The following is a 17863-nucleotide window of genomic DNA, read 5'->3' on the forward strand; positions in this document are numbered from 1 at the left end:
GTTTTAACCACCCTGGCGTTCTATTAAGATCGCCAGGGCGGCTGCATGAGGGTTTTTTTTTAAATAAAAAAAAAACTATTTCATGCAGCCAACTGAAAGTTGGCTGCATGAAAGCCCACTAGATGGCGCTCCGGAGGCGTTCTTCTGATCGTCTCCGGCGGCCACAAGTAACACGGAAGGCCGCAATGAGCAGCCTTCCGTGTTTGGCTTCTCCTGTCGCCATGGCGACGAGCGGAGTGACGTCATGGACGTCAGCCGACGTCCTGACGTCAGCCGCCTCCGATCCAGCCCTTAGCGCTGGCCGGAACTATTTGTTCCGGCTGCGCAGGGCTCAGGCGGCTGGGGGGACCCTCTTTCGCCGCTGCTCGCGGCGGATCGCCGCAGAGCGGCGGCGATCGGGCAGCACACGCGGCTGGCAAAGTGCCGGCTGCGTGTGCTGCTCTTTATTTGATCAAAATCGGCCCAGCAGGGCCTGAGCGGCACCCTTTGGCGGTAATGGACGAGCTGAGCTCGTCCATACCGCTAAGGTGGTTAATTATGGTAGCATGTATGAATTTCAAACTATACTGGCCGACAGCTGATAAAATGATTTTTTTCCATTTATTTCTTAATATTCCTGTTAAAATGGATTTAGAATAAATTCATTTTCAGCAAAGTGCATCACCCACAAAAAGCCTAATTGGTGGCGGAAAATCAAGCTATAGATCAATTCATTGTGATGAGTAGTGATAAAGTTATTGGCAAATGAATGGGAGGTGAAAGTTGCTCAGATGCAAAAAAAATGTCAACCCTGTGGGCTTAAGTGGTTAACAGACTTCATTTGCATATCTGACAATTATCTGCAGATCTGAAAATCCATCCTGGTGGATCTGATCTGCAGATTATCTGCAGATAAATGTCTGTTAAACAAGGTGTGTATGAGGATCTGCAGATCTCATAGATTATGAATGCATTTTGCAAGGACGGATCTTTTGCAGGAATAGATTTTTTTGCAGATACTGATTTGAATGTGTACAGCGGTCTTTGTGTGCAGCATCTTGCAAAGATTTTTACCTGATGGGGAGTTCAGCTCCATAGAATAGACTGTGTAGAGTATGGCTCTCATACTACATGGAAGGTGGTAAAATTGGTCTGATATCTTTCATTTATCTTTCAAGTGTGTATGTAGCATAAAGGTAGCCATACACTGGTCGATTTGCCATCAGATTCGACCAACAGATAGATCCCTCTCTGATCGAATATGCTCAGAGAGGGATCGTATGGCTACCTTTACTGCAAACAGATTGTGAACAGATTTCAGCCTGCCGCGCTCCCCCCCCCCCCCCCCCGCATACATTACCTGCTCCGCCAGCACGACTGCCCCCGGTCACTGCTGCTCCGTCTCCGCTCTGGTCTGGTCTCCGGGGTCCAGCATGCTTCACTTCCTCCTGCCCGGCAGGAAGTTTAAACAGGAGACGCCCTCTACTGTTTAAACTTCCTACCAGGCAGGAGGAAGTGAAGCATGCCGGACCCAGAAACCAGACCAGAGCGGAGACAGAGCAGAGGTGACCGGGGGCAGTTGCGCCGGCGGAGCAGGTAATGTATTGGCGCTCTATTGCGTCAGTCGTCGGGCACTCGAACGCCGCTAGCGACGAGCTCCCTACCCGCGGGCGATCGACGGTAATTTTACGCACGGAGCGATCGATGGGATAGGCCGAAATAGATCGAAATTTAGCGTGTAGCGGGAACGATGTGACAGCAGATTCAATCCCAGTGATCGAATCTGCTGTCGATCGGTGGGGAATTGGCCTAGTGTATGGCCAGCTTAAGTCTGCAAAATACTTAATGATGTATGCTGGCTCTCTCTGCACACATGCCCGGCTGCTGGAGAGAGTGGCGCTACCTGGGACCAGGGTGTTTTTTTTTTTTTTAACCACTTCACAACTGAGGGGTTTTACCCCTTGAGCACCAGAGCAATTTTCACCTTTCAGCGCTCCTTCCATTCATTTGTCTATAACTTTATCATTACTTATCACAATGAAATGAACTATATCTTGTTTTTTTCGCCACCAATTAGGCTTTCTTTAGGTGGGACATTATGCCAAGAATTATTTTATTCTAAATTTGTTTTAATGGGAAAATAGGAAAAAAACGTGGGAATTTTTTTTTTATTATTATTATTTTTCAGTTTTCAGCCTTTATAGTTTTTAAATAATGCATGCTACTGTAATTAAAACCCATGAAATTTGCCTATTTGTCCCGGTTATAAAACCGTTTAAATTATGTCCCTTTCACAATGTTTGGAGCCAATATTTTATTTGGAAATAACGGTGCATTTTTTTCAGTTTTGCGTCCATCCCTAATTACAAGATCATAGTTTATAAAATAACAGTGTTATACCCTCTTGACAAATATTTAAAAAGTTCAGTCCCTAAGGTAACTATTTATGTATTTTTTTTTTAATTGTAATTTTTTTTTTTATTACAAAAAAAAATTGGGGAGTGTGGGAGGTAATGAGTTAATTTTTAGGGTATAACTAATGTATTTGAAAAATGCTTTAGGGGGTAGTTTTACTATTTGGCCACAAGATGGCCACAGTAACTTTTTGTTTATGCGTCCTGCAAGCGTCCAGAAGGACGCTTGCAGGAAGTGTTATGAGGCTGGGAAACACTTTTTTTTTCACAATGATCGCGCTGCTTCTCATAGAAGCAGCTGATCATTGCGGGGGCTTGGATCAACAAACGGGAACGTTTTTTCCCGTTCATTGGTCTCCGGGCGAGCGGGCGGCGGCATGCATGAGCGCGGGGGCGCGCGGACGAGCGAGAGCGCAGACAGCGGCGGGAGCGGCGTAGGTGCGAATTTCTCCGTCCCTTGGTATTAACAGGGTGGAAAAAGGGACAGAGAAATCCGCACCGCTGGGGGTAAAGTGGTTTAGGACAAAAGGCCCAAACAAAAATCTGGTACCCAAAATTTTGGATGGACAGAGTGCAGAGTCATGAACACACTTTTAAGAAGAGTTGGGTGGGGCTGAACTGTGGGCGTGGTTGCATTTTTAATGGCTGCAGCAGGTTATTTAATACATATCTGGTATTTTCAATTAGCAACCTCTCTGAAAAGTCTCTGGATGAAGTCATGCCACTTATTTGGATTCCATCAAATGCTTCTTGGCGTGATGTGATATAGTGACATGTATGGGGATTGCACACCAGGTCTGACATTTAACCACTTCAGGACCACAGTGCTAAACCTCCCTAAAGACCAGGCTATTTGTTTAAATGGCCACTGCAGCTTTAAGGCCAAGTTGCAGGGCCGCACAACAGCACACTAGTGATTCCCCACCCCCTTTTTCCCCCCACCAACAGAGCTCTCCCTCTGTGTTTATTTTTGTTTGTATAAATATTTCTGTGTTTTTTAAAAATATTTTTCACTATTTTTTTCTTTAGGAAAACACCTCCCTCCCTCCAGCCAGCCAATCATGGCAATCAGCTCTCATAGGCTTTACCCTGAGAGCCGATCGCTCTCTTGTGCCTCAGGGGGACAGCCGTGTCACATGGCTGTCCCCAGTAAAGCGCTGCTGCTGATCGCTGCGCTGTACTAACTGTAAAGATGGCGGTTCCGCCGTCTCCCGAGCGTCAATCTGAAGTCGGGGCGGAGCTCCGCCCCTTTAAGCAGGAGATGCGTGCGCAGCCTGCGTGCGATCTCTTGCAAATCCAAGCCCCAGGACTTGACGCCAATTGGCGTTAGGCGGTCCTGGGGCTGCCCCCGCGGCCACGCCCATTGGCATGGAGCAGCCTTAAGATAGTTAAAATGCTTGAAAAACATTGTAAATGACATCTGTAGTTTTAACTACAACTAAAGAACTTTAACTTCCAAAAATGAACAGCAGCAGGGAATATTATAACAATTACTCCAGTAGAAAAAAAAAAATAACCACTTTTTGCTGCACAGGCCAGACCCACCAAACTGGCAATCTCCTAAAGTAATGCATGTAATGCCTAGTACACTCCATGCAATTTCCTGATTATCTGATGGATTTTGCATAAAGTGATCAAAAAAACGATCAGAAGTATCAGAAATCAGACTTGTTGGAAATAATAGATTCAACCCATCTGACAGGATATTGCATGTGTGTACCAGGCATAAGAAGCACATCAATCTGGATGTGTGTGCCTGACATCCATCTACAAGGACTTCCATCTCTGCTAAAAACTTTTACAGCAGCCAGAACCATTCCACATCCACAATCACATCAGACACAGTGCGAAGCAATCAATTAACAGTGAGGCAGAAATGCATAAAACTACATAAACATTATGCTTCTTCAATCCCCCCTGGCAATCCCTGTACCCTCTGTGGAACACATAGCACCCTCCACAGCATTGACATTCTTCCTGATGGAATTAATTAATTGTCCCTTCGCTGGCGATTCTGACCTTCATGTGGATGACAATGCAAAGGGTAATTTGTCATGTTAAACAAATGTTTGTGTACTTGCAATGGCAGACACTTCCAGTGTTACCAATAACCTGAGCTCAGATGGGGCTACTGGGATAGAACCAACGGTTCCTCTACCTATATCTGACCCCAGCATTGAAGTTAACTCTCCATGTCACCGGTCAGCTGGAGGCAGGCGCATCGTTAGGGTCATATATCTGCGGCCTGGATTTATATTTGGGGTGCCCGGTATATCACCTCTGGGGTGCCCAGCCCAAATACCCTAACTATTGCAGCAGCCGAGCACTGGACACGGCGGCCACCATCTTGTGGGAGGTGCTTGCCGCTTATAAACATTCCCAGGCAAGCCCTGGCTTAGCCTGCAGCTATTGGCTGAGGCCTAAGCTGTCTGTGTCAGCAACACTGCCCCGTCCATTCACGAGCACTTGGCAGGGGAGTTGATTTGAAGTGAAAAGGCAGGGGGCTGGAGAGAGCATGAGTAGCTCCGCCCCCTGCACATGTGGATGCAGAGCCATTTGCCCACCCACCACATGTCCTCAGCCTAGCTCCTGCTCTCTAGCTGTTTTTTACCATCAGCCAGCCAGTTTCAGGCATGGAGACAAGCGAAGACTAGGAACCACACAGAGTGCCAGTGTCGCCCATGTCTAAATGCCTGCTGCCAGCCCAGTGCCCCATCCTCCTCCAGGGCAGAAGCAGCCAATCTGAAAGTAAGTGCAAGGGAAGAGACACAGAAACCACAGTGCAGGGGTTTTTAGAGTGTGCGTGTGCGTGCGTGCGAGTGTGCGAGCGTGTGCATGAGAGAGCGAGTGTGTGCGTTTATGCATTTCAAATCCTGTGGCATTACATTTTATGTATTCCAAATCTGTGGCGTACCATTTTATGCATTTCCAGTATGTTGGGAAACACATTTTGGCATGTGTATTTTCTTTTGCGAAGGGGAATACTGCCTCATACAGTATGTGTGCTTTTGAAGGGAAAAATTGTTAAACGCCTTTAGGGTCACATCGCCTAACTGTGTTTTGGGAAAAAACTCTGGGCCCTTTTGAGTTTGCTATATTACAGTTGGCTATGCCCACATCATAGCCATGCCCCTTTTCCCCACCACGACATGGCCACACCCATTCTCTCTAACCTTAGTGCCCCAAATCTCTTAGGATCCTAGCAACGCCCCTGGTTTGAGGATACTTGTGGCACTGCATTCCTGCAGGCTATAAGGAGGGATCAAAGTCTGGAAGCGCTTAGGGTTTAGGCCGCTAAGACTCCAGCTGAGGGCGCTCCATACAAGGTGCATTGGGAAAAATAGACGGTACAGACTGTCCAGCCTACAACAGGTGATGCAGATTAGAACACAAGGCAACTAACAGTCCCTAGTGAATTCAGGGCACAAGTACTCAACGCAGCCCAATAGAGAGACATTTTAGGGATCAGAAAGACCCACAAATATGTTTAGAACCACTTTTACTGGCCCACTGTGGGAACAGACGAATTACTGACTATTGTGTAACATGTACCAGAAGGTGAAGAAGGCCGGGAGTACTCGAACAGCTCCTTTACAGCCACTGCCCATAATTACTAGAGATGTCGCGAACCTCCGATTTTAGGTTCGTGAACTTCCGCGAAAGGTTCGGTTCGCGAAAAATGTTCGCGAACCGCAATAGACTTCAATGGGGAGGCGAACCTTGAAAATTTTAAAAAATTCTACCGGCTGAAAAAATGATAGAAAACTTGTTTCAAGAGCTCTAAAACCTGGAGGCACACCTGATTGAGTGAAATACACATCACTGCTGGAGGACCCGCCCTCCCTCCCTCCTCCAAGCAAGGTCCTTATACCATTTGACTCAGTTGTCTGCCTACACTAATTAGTTATGGGACAGCTGCTACACACTCTGCTAGGGAGATTTTAATTAGCCTCTTGTGGGTCCCCTCCTCCCACCTCCCCTTCTACCCTTCTACCTATTCCCTCCTCCCTCCTACCGGAGGGAGGAGGGTCTCATCTGCCAGGGAATTATACTATTTCAAAAACCAGTTTACATCATACCATAGCTGGGAATCAAACCCAGATCTCACTGTGTGGTGGGCAAGCACACTAACCACTGTACCACAACAGTAGTAACTGAAGCTGGCCTAAAATTTACCATGTATGCTCAATGCAAAAGAAACATTAGGTTGCTTAAAGGGAACCTTAACTGAGAGTGATATGGATGTTTCCTGTAAACAATACCAGTTGCCTGGCAGTCCAGCTGATCTTTGTGACTGCAATAGTGGCTGAATCACACCCTGAAACAAGGAGGGAGGTGGGAACCCACAAGAGGCTAATTAAAATCTCCCTAGCAGAGTGTGTAGCAGCTGTCCCATAACTAGTGTAGGCAGACAACTGAGTCAAATGGTATAAGGACCTTGCTTGGAGGAGGGAGTGTGGGTGGGCTTACAGCAGTGAGACCAGTGTGTTTGGCAATAATGTGCCTGCTGACAGTGATATAGAGGTTTAAAGTTTTGCTCAATAGAGCATTATGTTCGCCTGCTGCAGGCGAACGCGAACCCCCAAAGTTCGCCGGCGAACAGTTCGCTACATCTCTAATAATTACAAAGTCCATCCAGAGTTGGCAGTGGATATAATCAGCCCCTTGCCCATTGGTAACAGTTCTGACATTTTAACAGTCGTTATCAGTAGCAGTCGCACTGTCTCCACTTAGATCTGCTACTGTAGCAGATGCCTTAATCTGGATTTTCTCTTGTGTGGGGTTCCCTGCTGAGATGATCTCTGATCAGGGCACCCGCTTTAGGTCAGAGCTAATGGAAGATCTCTGTGCGAGAATGGAAATTAACCACTTCAGGACGAGAACAAATTTTCACATATCAGTGTTATTTCTATTCATTTACCAATAACTTATTTACTACTTACCACCAGTGCTGCTTGGATACCACTTTTCACTATCTGGATCTAATTCGGATCCGGATACCCAGATATCCGATCTGGGTGTGATATCCGAGTTTAAAATTTTCCAATCTGAATCAGATTATATCCGACCTCAGTATCCGGTCGGATTCGGATATCTAGATAGAAAACCGGAAGTGACCTAAAAAATGGCTGAAAATGCTTCCAAAAGTCTCTTCAAATGGCCAAAATCCCTTTCGGAGGTCGGTCTCTCTCTCTCTCGCCTTCAAAAGGGATTATTGCCATTAAAGGCGATTTTGGCTTCTTCTCGGATATCTGAACTAACTTTCCGCCCGGATTTCAAATGGGAAATCAGAGTTTGCTTGGATAGTCTATTCGGATTTTAATATATATCTGAATTGCTAGTCAAAGTTCGGATAGTGGAAAAAGTTCAGATTATCTGGGTAGTTCGGATATCCGAAATCTTGCTGAGCACCACTGCTTACCACACCTAAATGTTTTTTTATATTTTTTTCTCAGGACAAAAATTAGGCTTGTAGTGTGTGATAACTTTGCTTAGTAATTACCTTATTTTCTATGCATTTTAAAAATGAAAATAAGGGGGGGGGGGGGGGGGGAATAGAAAAAAAAAATCTCCATTTACATCCCTTATAGCCAGCTATAAGTTAAACCCACAAATTTTATTTATCCATTTTGGTTATTACAACATTTAGATTATGTTCCTACTACAATGTATGGTGACAATATTGTATTGAGAAATAAATCTGTCTTCTGCTTTCTCATTGTACACTATTGATGACATTATTTGCAAAAATAATAGTAATATACCCTCATGGCACATTTAAAAAGTGAAGTTCCTAAGATAACAATAGAGGTTTTCTTTTATTTTCGGTCACGGTTTTCATTTTACAAGTTTTTGTTTTTTTGGGGGTGGAGGGTAGGGTTACAGAATATGCAAACATTTAATTGCCTTTGATTCAGTTTGTGACTATAAAGAATACATGACATGGGCCTCAGCCCTAAAACTCTAAAATCTATTTTACTACTTATTACAGTTAAAATATTACCACATAGTACTATAAGCTTAATCAACATAAGTCATTCATGCTGGGACTAAATTTAACCCTCTTTGTGAAATCAACCATCTCTAATAACTTCTCATTTCCTTGGGCAGAACAAGAGGTTACATATCTGGGAATCAAACTGACCAAATTATCTGAAAATCTGTTCAAAGCCAACTACATTCCTATGCTTACATCGGTAAAAAAAGAATGCACGGACATGGCCAAATCCTGGCTCGCATGGTCTGGTCGAGTGTCGGCATTCAAAATGTTTATACTGCCAAAAATCCTATATATATTTCGAACAGTAAACATCCCAGTACAGGAATCCTTTTTAATAGACCTACAAAAGTGTGTTTCCAATTTTATTTGGCAGGGAAAGAAAATAAGAGTTCCATACAAGGTAATGACACTACCCAAAAAACAAGGAGGAATGGGCCTACCATGCCTAGAATCTTATTACTATGCGACCAATCTAGACATGATTAAACACTGGTGGGACCCTCACTCCCCAAAACCATGGGTACATTTAGAAACAAACCTAATAGGTACCAACCTATGAACAGTTCTTATGAGCAAAATGTTGAAAGCTAAAACTCCGCCTTCCCAATATCAAACAATCCAAGCAGCTTTCCTTGCGTGGGAACATTTCCTCAAGTTTCCTCCAGATGACACTCATAAAAAATACCCAATCTTCCCATTGGAAGTGCTGCAACAATTCACTCCACAGCTTAATCTCCGCCTGTGGCAGGATGCTCGAATTAATACCTTAAATGTGCTATTTGAGGGTTCAAAGATCAGGACCTTTGCCAGCCTCCAAGAACAATTTCAGATACCAAACTCCCAATTATGTACATATCACAGAATATTCCACCTGATAAAGAGCCACCCTATTAAGTTGCCTCAAATGTCGTCTAAAATTTTAGCTATATTAAATCACAACAGCCCGTGTATCAGGGGAATTTCGGCCTGGTACGAGGTCATGAATGAAAACTCACACTCTCCTATCCAAAAATACGCTCTGAGCTGGTCAAATGACTTAAAAATACAAATAACAACAAATCAAATAATTAAAGCCACAGACCAAATCTTGAAGCTCTCTAAGTGCAATTCACATTGGGAGCAATCTCGTAAAGTACTATACAAATGGTACTATACACCTAGAAGATTGGCTTCCTTCTCGGCGGAGGTGTCCCCTATTAGTGTTGGGCGAACACCTAGATGTTCGGGTTCACGAACGTTCGCCGAACATCGCCGCAATGTTCGGGTGTTCGCGCCGAACTCCGAACATAATGGAAGTCAATGGGGAACCGAACTTTCGTGCTTTGTAAAGCTTCCTTACATGCTACATACCCCAAATTAGCAGGGTATGTGCACCTTGGGAGTGGGTACAAGAGGAAAAAAAATATTTGAAAAAGAGCTTATAGTTTTTGAGAAAATTGATTGTAAAGTTTCAAAGGAAAAACTGTCTTTTAAATGTGGAAAATGTCATGTTTCTTTGCACAGGTAACATGCTTTTTGTCGCCATGCAGTCATAAATGTAATACAGAGAAGAGGTTCCAGGAAAAGGGACCGGTAACGCTAACCCAGCAGCAGCAGCACACGTGATGGAACAGGAGCAGGCGCAGGAGGAGAAGGCCATGCTTTTTGAGACACAACAACCCAGGCCTTGCATGAGGACAAGAAGCGTGCGGATAGCATGCTTTTTACCGCCATGCAGTCATAAATGTAATAAAGATAAGAGGTTCAATAAACAGGGACCGGGCGTCAACGCTAACCCAGCAGCAGCAGACGTGATGGAACAGGAGGAGGCGCAGGAGGTGAAGGCCACGCTTTCAGGTACAACTCAGGCCTTGCATGAGGACAAAAAAAAATGTGTGCGCAAAGCAATGCAATGAGTAGTTTTCAGGACACAATGGGCTATTCGGAGGAGCTATTCCCACCCCCACAATCTTCTACCTGTGAAAGGTCAATGGAACAGCCACAAATGTTGTGCCCGGATTCACAACCTTTTTCTGTGGAAAATGCACCTCGCACTGAAATGCAAGGCGAGGCCGAGGATGAACATGACGTCAACAACTCAACATGACGCAAAATGGGGGCGGAACAGAAAGCTGCTTTCAATGTTTTGAAGGCCTTAATTGCCTCCGGTGGCCAGTTAGATGCATCATTCATCACACCCAAATCCCAGAGCAATGTGTGCAGGAATTTGAATCTCAGGAGGTGTACCGAGATCATCTGGACAAGTGACCAAGTGACCAGTGACAAAGTGACAAAGTGACAAAGTGACAAAGTGACAAAGTGACAAAGTGACAAGTGACAAAGTGAGAAGTGACAAAGTGAGAAGTGACAAGTGACAAAATGACAAAGTGACAAGTGACAAAGTGACCAGTGACAAAGTGACAACTGACAAAGTGACAAAGTGACCAGTGACAAAGTGACAACTGAGAGGTTGTTCTGGGGAGCTCCACTGCACTCAGTCGCATATGAGGAGAGGTCTCGTCGGGACTGCTGATCCTCCTCAGCTTGCTCAAAGCCTTGAGGGTTCCTGAAGATCCTCTGCTTGGAGTTCGCCGGGGTTCAGCTTGGTGTCGGGGTCGGCGGCGTCCTCCTCACTCCAACTTGGAAGATCTTCTGTTGAAGGAAAAAAAAAAAAACATTGTTAAAAGTCCAGTACCGCTTCTGAAGGACTCACCAAGAGATGCAGGAGCGCTTCAATCTAGCGCACCATCGCTCGCTGGGTGATGTCCCTGCCTACGCGCTGGAATTCTACGCTGCACATGCTAGCACGCTTTTGCGCAGTGCCGAGGCGCATTCCAGCAGCTAGTAGCTACCAAGCTTCTGTGGATCTGATTGGGCCACCATGTTGGATCTCTGCCAAGTCCTCCAAAATTTTGAGCAATCCACGTTGCGTGACTGAGCAGTGACAACTCTACAGTCAGCATTACAATACCACTGCTGTGTTTACTGAAGAAATCAATGTTGAAGATGGAAACCGCTGGCATGATGCAAGTGGGGGATTCTGAAGATGAAAACGATCAGCGTGATGATACCAACATCAGGCAACCTGCCTCAGGAAACGCTGGTCCCAGCTATGACAAAGAACAGGACGAGGAACAGCTGGAGTTGGAGCAGGAATTGGATGCCCCCACTGCCGAGGGACAGAGCGGTGCACGTTGGACTTCCACAATTTAGCGGGAAAGGACAGCAGAAGAGGAAGAAAGTGATGCTGGTGACGAATATGGTGCATCACAACAATCACAACGCTTACAAGAACATGAAGACAGAGGAGTCTGGCAGGACTCTCTGGCACACATGGCTCAATTCATGCTAGACTGCATTGAACGTGGCCCGCGCATTATTCACTATTCATTATTATTCATTATTCTGGAATCTGGACAACACCAATTACTGGGTTTATACCCAGTTTATACAAACACAATGTTAAAAAACTGATTGAAGAAAGTGTCAGACAGGTCAAAAATGGAACAATTCCAGCAGGCCCTTGAGGATGGAGACTTTAGAGAGGAGATTGACATCCTCCTCCTTCTCTAGCCAGTTGTACGCCGACAGACTGACTTCAGCAAACCCAGGAGGACCAGGAGGGCAGCAAAGAACACAAGCTGCTGCTAGTGCCGAAAAGGGAATGGTATTGGCAGTGTCCTTGGAGTGGGAACATTTTCTGACACCCATGCAGCAGCCCACAGAACAGCAATCGGGCAGTTCCACGTCCTCCAACACCAATCGCCTGGAGAAGATGGTCAAGGTCCAGGACTACATGTCAGATGGCGTAGCTGTGTTGAACAATCCATCTGCAGACAGACGGTGAGTGTGACAGGCAGCACAGAAGGACCATGGCAACTCACTCATAGTACCACAGTTTGATAGTGCTGCCCAAAAAATTATATGGATCCGTGGACCCGGGCACTGCGGGCAGTACTGGGAAGTGGGAACGCAGATTTTAGTACCTAAACACACGATACAACATGTTTTCCGGGGTCGGACTCTGAGGCACATACAGATGGTCCCGATCATCATCCTCATCATACAACTCTTCTCCTGAGTCTGACCCACCCACCACCTCTGCCACCCCAACATCCCCAGACACAGACCCCTCATCGTCCTCAACATTAACTTGGGATGCTGGCCTGAGCCAGACCTCCTCCTCCACATCAGGCCCCATCATCTCCTCAATGGCAGCCCTCATTAATCGCTCTGGCGATGGACCGATGGACACAACATTCTCCTCCGGAGAGGGCTGCTGCTGACCACTGGCTGCTGGGGTGGATGTTATAGCTTGCGTGGGGCGTTGGCTGTTGCTGTTGTTGGGAGTGCTGCTCACAGCGGAGGTCTCTGAGGAACTCATGGTGAGCTCATATAGTGGTTGGCGGTGAGTGGAGTATTACTGATCCCAGCAATATACACACTGACTGGCAGAGTACGCAATGCTATATAGTCTGGCTGAGCGGTGTACACAGAGTGGCAGTACACACAATGCTATATAGTCTGGCTGAGCCGTGTACACAGAGTGGCAGTACACACAATGCTATATAGTCTGGCTGAGCGGTGTACACAGAGTGGCAGTACACACAATGCTATATAGTCTGGCTGAGCCGTGTACACAGAGTGGCAGTACACACAATGCTATATAGTCTGGCTGAGCCGTGTATACAGAGTGGCAGTACACACAATGCTATATAGTCTGGCTGAGCCGTGTACACAGAGTGGCAGTACACACAATGCTATATAGTCTGGCTGAGCCGTGTACAGAGTGGCAGTACACACAATGCTATATAGTCTGGCTGAGCCGTGTACACAGAGTGGCAGTACACACAATGCTATATAGTCTGGCTGAGCCGTGTACACAGAGTGTCAGTAAACAATGGTATATAGTCTGGCTGAGCGGTGTACACAGAGTGGCAGTAAACACAATGCTATATATAGCGTGGCTGAGCGAGGTGCACAGTGGCAGTACACACAATGCTATATAGTCAGGCTAAGCCGTGTACACAGAGTGTCAGAAAACACAATGCTATATATAGCGTGGCTGAGCGAGGTACACAGTGGCAGTAAACAATGCTATATATAGTGTGGCTGAGCGAGCGGTGTACTACTCTTCCCAGCAGCGACACACAATGACTGGGGGGGACCCTGGCTAGCGTGGCTGGAGAGCGAACTACCCTGCCTGCCTACCCAAAGCTAAACCCACAGAGAAATGGCGGAGATATGACGTGGTTCGGGTATTTATTTACCCGAACCACGTGACCGTTCGGCCAATCAGAGCGCGTTCGGGCCCGAACCACGTGACCCGTTCGGCCAATCACAGCGCTAGCCGAACGTTCGGGGAACGTTCGGCCATGCGCTCTTAGTTCGGCCATGTGGCCGAACGGTTTGGCCGAGCACCGTCAGGTGTTCGGCCGAACTCGAACATCACCCGAACAGGGTGATGTTCTGCAGAACCCGAACAGTGGCGAACACTGTTCGCCCAACACTATCCCCTATGTGCTGGCATTGCCCATCGGCTCCAGGCACTCTACTCCATATGTTTTGGGAGTGTCCAAAAATGATTGCTTTTTGGAGGCAGGTAGAAGCCTTGATCAGGAGGTCTTTTATATATAATTTTAAGATCTTACCACAAATGGCTCTCTTATTAATAGGAGTGGAAGAACTACCACAACAGCATCGACTGCAAATATGCCATATACTGATTACAGCAGTGTCATTAATCTCTTTAAACTGGAAGTCTGCAGATCAAATATCCATATCACAATTAAAAGCAACAGTGAAGAGAAATCTAGCGATAGAGCAGAAGATCAGAAGCAGAACATCACAAAAAACAGTCAACTGCAGCCTCTCTAGCAGTTGGGACTAATTGGGTATAAGAGACAGGGACCCACACCCTCCATCTCTTCCCCCCTTTTTTTTTCTCCATCCATCACTCGAAAATACGAGTAACTAAGAGGGATATCAGATAAAACTCCTGGATACTAACATAATGAGCTCTGGTTGTCTTTTATTTTCTTTTTCTTTGTTTTCTCTGTTATGGTTAGGACTAGTTCTAGCTCTTTCTTTGTCTTTTATATCCTCTCAGGGATATAGATTCTACCCAATCAGAATAGTTTAATTAAAGGCAAATCCGTAGCATTGAATACGTACATATAAGTATAGAGAAATAAAACTGTTAAATAGATTTCATACAAATAAGCTTATTGAGGGGCTGCCTAGCCCACTGATTCAATAAGTCGAATGCTACCCCCAGGTTGACAGGATATCGTAATGATATCCTAGTGTACAACAATAAGGGATGGCTATATAAGAGTGGGGATGTTACATGAGGGAAAATGTACGGAACTGAGTGTATACAAAATACGTTGTTATAAATGAATAATGCATAGTTTATTAACCAGCTGAGCGGTCTGGACGAGCTCAGCTCGTCCAACACCGCCAGCGGCTGCCGCTCAGGCCCTGCTGGGCCGATTTTAATGAAATAAAAAGCAGCACACGCAGCCGGCACTTTGCCAGCCGCGTGTGCTGCCTGATCGCCGCCGCTCTGCGGCGATTCGCCGCGAGCAGCGGCGAAAGAGGGTCCCCCCAGCCGCCTGAGCCCAGCGTAGCCGGAACAAAAAGTTCCGGCCAGCGCTAAGGGCTGGATCGGAGGCGGCTGACGTCAGGACGTCGGCTGACGTCGATGACGTCACTCCGCTCGTCGCTATGGCGACGATATAAGCAAAACAAGGAAGGCCGCTCATTGCGGCCTTCCTTGTTTATTCTGGGCGCCGGAGGCGATCGGAAGATCGCCTCCGGAGCGCCCTCTAGTGGGCTTTCATGCAGCCAACTTTCAGTTGGCTGCATGAAATAGTTTTTTTTTTATTTAAAAAAAACCCTCCCGCAGCCACCCTGGCGATTTAATCAGAACGCCAGGGTGGTTAATGTATAGATATGACATTATACTGTAATACTGCATTGTTTAAATACATGTAATGCTAGTTGGAAAAACTTAATAAAAGGTTTCATGAAAAAAAAAAAATATTACCACATAGGTCCCTTGTAGTGCTGCTACAAATAAACTTTCCTAAGTTTGATCATAATTTTGAAAATTACTTTTTTAAATTTTGCCCCCCCCCCCCTCCCGATTTTTTATGCAACCTGGTTCCAAGCTTTAAGACACCAAAATGTATTCTACTACAGCACCACGGAAGATGCTATATAAATTATTATTAACAACAACAACAAGTCACAGTTAAAATGATACCACGTGCCTCATTTAGTAAAGTGGTGGTGCACCCTCCACAACTACACTGGAAATATATTAACGTCCAGTTGTCATTAAGTGGTTTTATGCATACCAACTCCAGCCTATATCAGCCCCAAACCAACAAACAGTGTGTGTCAACGATTAATTAAAGCAGATGCTGGCAACATTCTCAAAAACGCTGAGTAAAGACTGGGAGCATTTCCTGACTCATTTGCCATTTACTTAAAGAGAAGTTCCACAGGAGTCCACTGGATTTTCACCCTTTCAACTCCTACATAGCCGTGCATCTGATTCGGAAGACCTGGGAGGGCAAAGGTGACTACTCAGAAGTCCCTGTGATGGAGTACATCCTGAAATTCTGGGACAAGATGGAGTCACCGCCATGATGACTTAAAATCTGGCAAAGGCACAGGCAAAGTAGAGCGTACATTTGAAATCGGCGCCGGTAGACTTGGGCGCAGGATACAGCGGTATATGGCTGATCCTGCTTCTGCACAAGTCCGGGCCGATTTAATTACTATTCCCCCTCCAGGCCGACATGGATAGTGGGGGAATGAAATAATTCGGCTTCCAGCGATTGCTGGAGGCCGAATTATTATGTTTTTAAGCAACTTCGGCTCTGTCTTCTGACGGAGCCGACGTTACTCACTGAGCGCTTCAATAGGAATGATTCCTATTGAAGTCTATGGAGGCGCCGGCTGCGCCCAAATCTAGCAGCGCTGAAAAGCACTGCTCCGAAAGTAGAAGGCCTAGTATAATCAACACACTATAGACTGGTTATACTAGGTAGATCAGAAGGTATACACCCTACTCCTCGTCAGGCAGAACAAACTGCAAGCCACCTGGGAGAGGCCATACACCATTGTGAAACAGGTGAATCTAGTCACTTGCCCGGTGAGTCTGGGAGGCAAGTTACAGAAAACGTTCCATATAAACATGCTAAAGACACGATTATACAGAGCAGTGTGAGTTAGTGTGCAGCCAGCTAGAACCAGAAGAGCCAGACCTGCTAGTAGCACTACAAGAAGTGGCAGAGGATTGGGACATCAGCCCCCACCTCTCGTACCCCCAGCAACTTGAGCTCACCACACTCCTGCGGGCATGAAAGTTCCTTTGTGAAAGTTTTGTGCACAATACATTATTTTGGAGCAGTTTCAGAGGACAACAGTCTAATGTGTGTAGGTAGCTTAAGATTGGCCAATCAAAATTGGATGTGTGTACTGAGCTTAACATTACATAGGTCTACAGCACTGTTGGGGCAGTCAAAGGCTTCCCCCTGCCTCTGTTGTAACTCTCCAAGCATCCTTCCTCGTCCAAGGATTTTATGAACCAGCCACCTGAGAAATCTCTCCAGTTTGTAAAACTGTTTAACAATTTTAAGTATTTTACATGACTTAGGGACACGTAACTACTTGTGGGCCTATGCCTGGTAGCTACAGCCATGCTCAGGCTTGAAATGTTGCAGTATTCTGCCATCGGGTAACACCCCCAAGTGTCAGTGCTTGATACCTGTGGTGTTACAACCGCTGCAATTAAGCTGCATTGAAATTGCCCCTGAATTGTACTGGTGGGAGGCAGACAAAAAGCTGAACAGGTCAGCAAACGCACAGTTTACCCTCCCATCTGAACGAGGCCTCAATTAGTCAGCACATTCCCAAAGGTTCAGTTCCTCCATCTTTGCTCTTTTCAGGACATACGAACATACTGGCACCAGACCATCACACTTGTTAGTTTCTAAATAAGCATTAGCTTTTGCCTTAGTACAACTAACAATCTGCAGCCCAGAGCAGGATCATCCACAAGGCAACCTAGGCAGGTGCCTAGGGCCTAGTGGGTGCCCATCTGCCACATTCTCTGTCCTTTCTCCTACCTCAGATTACCAAAAGGATTATCAGGATAAGTTCAAGCTATTACTTTGCCTAGTGCCCCATTTCATCTTAATCCATCATTGATGCAGCCTCATAGATGCGAAGTTGCCCCAATGTATCACAATGTATCACAATGCCAAGTAATTATTATTGATTTAAAAACACCAACATATTCCATAGCACTACCTTTACTACAATTAAAGAGTACACACGCATGACCAAATTCGGCTGATGAGGCAGTTAACTGACTGCCTCAGTCGATAATCAGGCATGTGTACCGTAGCCCCTGACCACCAACCCACAAGCGATCCTAAGAAATTCGCAAAGTGGATCAACTTGGCTGAGCGAC

This window comes from Hyperolius riggenbachi, chromosome 10 (assembly GCF_040937935.1).
Source record: "Hyperolius riggenbachi isolate aHypRig1 chromosome 10, aHypRig1.pri, whole genome shotgun sequence".
NCBI lineage: Eukaryota > Metazoa > Chordata > Amphibia > Anura > Hyperoliidae > Hyperolius > Hyperolius riggenbachi.